Source organism: Arachis ipaensis, chromosome B10 (assembly GCF_059453495.1).
Source record: "Arachis ipaensis isolate K30076 ecotype BB chromosome B10, ASM5945349v1, whole genome shotgun sequence".
Lineage (NCBI taxonomy): Eukaryota > Viridiplantae > Streptophyta > Magnoliopsida > Fabales > Fabaceae > Arachis > Arachis ipaensis.
This window is the reverse complement of record NC_142435.1, coordinates 112160601-112166990: the sequence shown is the minus strand read 5'-3', so window position 1 is coordinate 112166990 and position 6390 is coordinate 112160601. Positions and strand designations below refer to the sequence as shown.

The 6390-nt window shown below is 30.1% G+C and overlaps 1 pseudogene; it reads right to left on the bottom strand.

The window, feature by feature from the left end:
- Window positions 1-299: 299 nt before the first annotated feature.
- LOC107621052 (uncharacterized) lies at window positions 300-5504 on the bottom strand (annotated as a pseudogene).
- Window positions 5505-6390: the final 886 nt, after the last annotated feature.

Sequence of the window (6390 nt, the reverse complement as noted above, 5' to 3'; positions counted from 1 at the left end):
ACACCGGTGTTTCTGATACACTTGAAACTCTTCCAATAGTATATAGAATTAAGAACCTAATATGCAGCAGTAGGTAGGTGCTAAACCAAAGTTACTTACAAGGACAAATATATTAAGTATAGAATTCCAAAATTATGGACAATGTATTTTAGAAAAGAAAGAGAAGCCTCTTGTACCAGCAACATTGAAGTGATTTATAGTTTCACTTTTCATCCAAAAATTCAAAGGTAAGAATCATAAAGCCAAAAACCATAAAAAAGAAAGTCCAACTAAATTATCTACTACTATGAATCTCTACTCTAGTTTTTAAGCTCCTGAAAAATTAGAATAGCCAAATAAAAGCCAGGTTCATCTACAAATTCAGCCAAATCAAAAGAATGAGCACGTGCAACAATTTGCAAACTTGTCCTATCAGGTAGGTCTGAAACTACAACTTTTGGATACTGCTTTCGTTGTTGTTCTAACACTAGTCTCCCTTGCGGATGACTGATAATCACCCGTCCACCTACAGGTCAATCCAAAATTACAGAAAGAATAAGAAGTATCAGAGCCCTGACCTAAGTTTCAAAAGAGGGAACAACAATTGAGCTAAAATATATGTGCAATAAGAAAATCTATCAAGTTTGCTACTATGTTTGGTGTACTGCTCTAATACACTTGAAAATTTTAGCTTCTATACCAAACTAGTACCTAAGGAGTATTAGAAATTTGACATTTTTAATCTATCCTCTTATCCAAACTTCAGTTCAAGCAAATTAAGAACCAGGCTTTGGTAATAGGTGTAGAAATCTTGGAATGCAAATAGCATTCTCTCTAGAGAAATTTCATTTAATGGGGCAAAACATTATTCAAAGCTTGATGAAAGACAAGATGTGTGAAGAAGTGTAGATGTTACAATTAACTTTGCAAAACATTTTTATTTCTACCTCATAATACATCATTAATAACCAAACTATATCCACATTATCATCCTTCTTTTAACCAATTTTGGCACTATCAAACTTTTTGTCATCCAGATAAATGGATTCTTTTGAATGATTTTTAAGAAATGTGTGCAAAACATGGTGCATAAAAATCAAGTCCATTATCAAACACACAATTTGCAGAGAAATGCAAAGTAACAAGGAAAAGAACAAACTTCAACTCCAAGAGAAAAATTTACCACGTGAACATTTCTTAGCTAAAGACCCCAAAATTGCATCAAGTTTGAAGGACAAAGCAGGAAGAAAATAGAGAAAAGCAACATCAAGAGGAGCCCATTTCTTTAGAACATACACAATCTCTCCTTGCCAACACTTAACCTTATCATATTTTTCTTTAATAAGAGCCAATATCAGAAGTGAATCGTAGTGAATCGTGCACCACAAAAAGAGACTTACACAAACCCACCAATGTATCCACAAACTCTTCAGACCTAGTTGAGACTAAGACCCTTGAACCCTCTTCAACATTCCCAGCAGATACAATATGTTCAATGCTTCTCTTGAATTCTACATTAGAATTTGACTCAACAGAATCAAGTATAGACCAGTCCTTTTTAACAACTTCTTCAATATAAACAACGAATGTAGAACCCACAAGAATTGAAATTTGGGCATCTGTGTCTGACTCAGTGGCTTGCAGCAAAGTTGAAATAGGCTTAATGGGTTTTGATTTTAGGGGATTTGATGAAAATTTGAAAGCACTGCCACAGAGATAAACATGTTGGTGCTTCAATTGAAGGTTTTGGTGGAATTTGCATAGTGGTGGGGTTATGGGATGCGAGGAACCTACAAAAACAGAATTTATGGGAAGAAAGAACTAATTTTTACAGGTGGGTTTGCTCTTAAAACCGGATCTTGATGCTCAAATCAGTGTCTTGGAAATACAGAATAGAAGTTAGAGCTTGGATTTGGATATTGAGGACTTGCCGAAAGAGGCTTTACCCAGAGAAGACATCAAGACAGGATATAATTCGTGGAAGATGCTGCAATTTTCATTTATTTAAGAAAAATATCAGATCATTAACAATTTTTTTATATTTAAATTGATATGATTAATTTTTTATTTTACTTAAAATATTGTCTCTAGCCTTTTTAATCAAATTACAGAAAATTATAAATTATTCTCAAGAAAGATTTTATATTCGATATTTTGGTTCAAACAAAATGGTAGAAAATTAACTTATCTTATAATAATTTTTTATTTAAATTATTTTTTAATAAAATTTATTTAAAATTTATTTACTTTATATACATATTAAATTTTTTTACTGAAGATAGTAAAAAAATTAATTCGTCTCTGATTTAAAATTTATTGATGACCAATTTAAATTATTCATTTAATAAAAATTTATAATTTGGTTTTGGATAATTTAAAAATTTTTATAACTAAACTTTTTAGAATTATGAAAAAATTTTGGACCATATATTTTTTAAGATAATTACGTATTTAAATAAAATGAGATTTAAAAATATTCAAATGTAACAAATGAGAATTGATACATTTGGGTCGGATAACAATTCTATGTAAATTATAGGGGTGTACATGGTTCGGTTCGACCCGAAGTTCCAGCTCGAATTCGAACATTTTAAGAGTTAGTTTGGTGTGATTTTATTGGGTCTAGGGTTGGGTACGAGTTTCAAAAATAGACCTGGTCATCATTTAAGATCGGGTCTGAGTCAAGACGAATCCAATTTCTCCCGATTCATGTGCATCCTAAAGAAATTAAAAAGTGTATATATGTTTTAAATTAATTCCAATATTATGTTATATTAATTATAAGCTTATTATTTTATTTTTAATCACACTTGTTGAATTAAAAAATAGATCAAAAAAACATTAAATTAAAATTTATAGACAAATTCAAATTCAAATATGGATATCAACTATTTTTCATATCCCTATTATATGTTATATAGAAATATAGATAAAGTTTGTCCTTTTTTATTAATATTTTAAGTAAAAATCAATTATTTAAAACTTAAACTAATATTTATTGTTTTTTAAATATTTTCATTTTAGAGTTCACATGTTACAAATAACAAATAAAAAAATAAAATTTTGAAGCTAACAAACATATATTTAACTAACATGTAATTTATATTTTTTTATTATTTTTGTACTTATTTTTTAAACATCTGAATGAATTAAGCTTTGAAGTAGTTATAAATTTTTATTCAAATTTTAATTTAGTGTTTGAATTTTAAATTACCTTTATTTGATTCCTAAATTTTTATTTTAGTCCTTTTAATATTTTTCATCATATTACAAGTAATTGAACCATATTTTAACATGTTATTAATTAATATGTCACATTGACATGTTAGTAGAAAATATTAAAGGATTAACCGTGAATCATCGAATGAAAATCAATCTGAATTGAAGTAATTAAAAATTTACGAACTCATTTAAAATTTGTGTAAAAATTTAAAAATTATTTCGAGACTTAAGTCAATTTCATCTCGTTAAAATTAACTGTTATTAAATTTGGTGAAAATTTTAAAAAAATTATTACTTATATTTTTTAATGCTTTTTATGTAATATTTTCCAACAAATTAGGGTGTGTTTGGGGTTGACGTTGGGGAATAGAAAAACCCGTTTGAGCGTCTTGAACGTTCCATTGTTACGTTTGGCAAGTTTTTAGAACCCCTAACCCAGAAGTGCTTTCACCTCTGAACGTACCTTCATGTGAAGCTAAAAATTCTACCTTCTGCATTTACGTTGGGAAGGTTAATTACCGTTGAAGGAATTAGGTAAGAAATTTATTCCATATCTACCAACTATACCCTTCATTTCTTCTATAAAAAGGATGCACATAACCACATAATTTCACCGTAGTTCTCTGTATGTTCTTTGTTACGGATTTTTTTTCCATCAAACTCTTTCAGATTTGTTTTCATCACTGCCAAGGTAAAGATTTTAATTTTTTTTATTATTTTTAATTCTTTATTTCATATTTTGATTTTTATGTTTTTCATTGTATTTTTTTATTTATAAGATAAATATTTTTCATATTATTTTTTAGTGTTCTTATGTTATTTTTTTAGTTTTCTATTGTTATATTTTTATTATTTTTTTTATTTATATGACAACTATTTTGATATAAATTTTATTTTTATTAATTTTATGATATTTTTATTATTTTTTGTTTATATAAATTATTTTTTTATTCTTTATTGTACTATATTTATGTTGTGTATAAAATTTTTTTTATCTGATTTTATTCATATGAATTTTATTCATTTTTTATTATAATTTTTTTGTTCATATGATATATGTTGATGGTTGTAATTATTATATACTATGTTTGTATGAATTTTTTTGTTTTTGTTTTTTGTTTTTATTATACTTTTTATTGTACTTTATTTTTGTTTTTATTATATATTAATTATAAGTAACAAAAGAGTCATAAATAATTAAAATTTATAGTCCAAAATGATACTAAATTAAAGAGTACTAACGGTACTAAAATAAATTATAAAATGTATAGTACTCTCTTTCATATTTTTATTTCTTATTGTTTTTTAGTTCATATGAATTTTTTTTATCATTTACTGTTCTTTATGTTTAATATGTAAAGTGTCTTTTTTATTTTTATTTAACTTTGTTCTTTTTTATTTTTTACTTATTTTTATCATTGACCTTTTTTACATTATTTTTTTCAGTGTTCTAATCTCTCGGGTAAATTATTAATTTTTTTATGGTATTCTTATTATTTCTTGTTCATATGAATTCTATTTTTTTCTTTTTTATGCACTGTGTTTATATCTTATACGAAGTTTATTTTTGTTACGTAGGTAACCTGAGATAGGTGGATTGGGCTCGAAGGATTGGCCCAAGCGTCAAAAGGAGGTGGTCTCCAACTTGGTTCGTGTCTGGGAGCCGCCGTCCGATTTGTGTATGTGAAAGAATGGGGGTGGTACCTGCAAAGACACTCTGATACCTAAGTCAGCAAGGGGTTAAGCAGGTTTTTAGAGAGTATCGAAATTTAGAGATACCTGAGGGGTGTCAGTGTATTTATAGTGGTGATCTAATAACCACCGTTGTAGTAGTTCCACTTTTCAAGGTGGATAACCGTCCCTTTATCTTAGGGTAGTTGAGATATGGCTCCTGGAAGTGGGTTGAGAGATTTTAGGGACAGTTACTTATTTGAATAAGAGTTATCTGCCAGCTATCCATCGAACCCAACTTCTTTGGGAAGGAGTCTATGTCGAATCCGACCTCTACTGAGGAGGTCGGTGGGTAACGAAGGCCAATCTTTGGGCCTTTTAGTTTATTTGGACCTGGGCTATAGTATTAGGCCAGGGTATGAACAGTGCCCCTACTCGAGTCTGATCTCTTTCGCTTATGAGTTGGATTCGAGTATTGAACACGGGTTTGTAGCAGACGTGATTTTAAAAACTGACGTGATTTTAAATTTTTCAACTGTCGTGTCTGATCAAATGTCGTGTCCGTTAGGATTTCGTATTTACACTTTAGGAGCTGTTACATTGGTAACGGCACGTTTCTTTAATGATCGCATCGTTTTACAATCATGCCCCTAGCGTGTTATAAATACCTTTTCCTCTCTTTTCTCTGTTTTCTTTCGTCTTTTTGAAGCTTTCTTGCTTACATATCTTGTTCTTTCCAAAGAAAAATTCTTTAGCCTTCCTTCTCAGAGTGCTTCGTTGCTACTGTGGTTGTTCCTCTTTGCTTCTACAACTAAAGGTTAGTCCTTTCTATATCCTCTACTATTAGTTTGCATGATAGAGGATTTTTCATGCTTTTACTATTCCCTTGCTTGTAATGTTCTTAAGTCGGTTGTTGTGTTGGTGGTTCTTTTATTTTGCTTTTTTGAGGAAGGTCTGCTTTGTCTTTGGGGAGCCCTTTTTGATGTTTTTTTATTTTTCTTTGTAAGTCTTGTTGATTTTATACCTACTTTTATTGGAAAGATGTCTTCCCATATCCCTGAATCCCTTTCGAGATGGGTAGACGATACAGTACTAGAGAAAAGTCCTTTAGTAGATACTGACTATATCACCGACCTTCGTACCCATCATAGGATTTGTAGCGATGAAGTTGATGAACCAAAATATGAGTTGGTAGCCCCGGGTCCTGAAGACCGCGTTTGTTTTGGGAGGGTTACTAATTCTGACCCTCACTTTTTCTTTATGTATGACTGTCTTTTTATCTGTCTGGGGGTTTTCTTTCCCTTTTCTACTTTTGAAATAGAGGTCTTGGGTCACTCCCGAGTTGCTCCTACTCAGCTCTACCCCAATTCTTGGAGTTTTATGAAAATTTACCAACTTGTCAGCCGAGAGCTAGACTTCCCGACTTCCACAAAGATCTTTTTCTATCTTTTTCACCTGATCAAGCCATTTAGTGGACAGGATAATAAGCAGCAGTGGGTATCTTTTCGGGCCATTCAA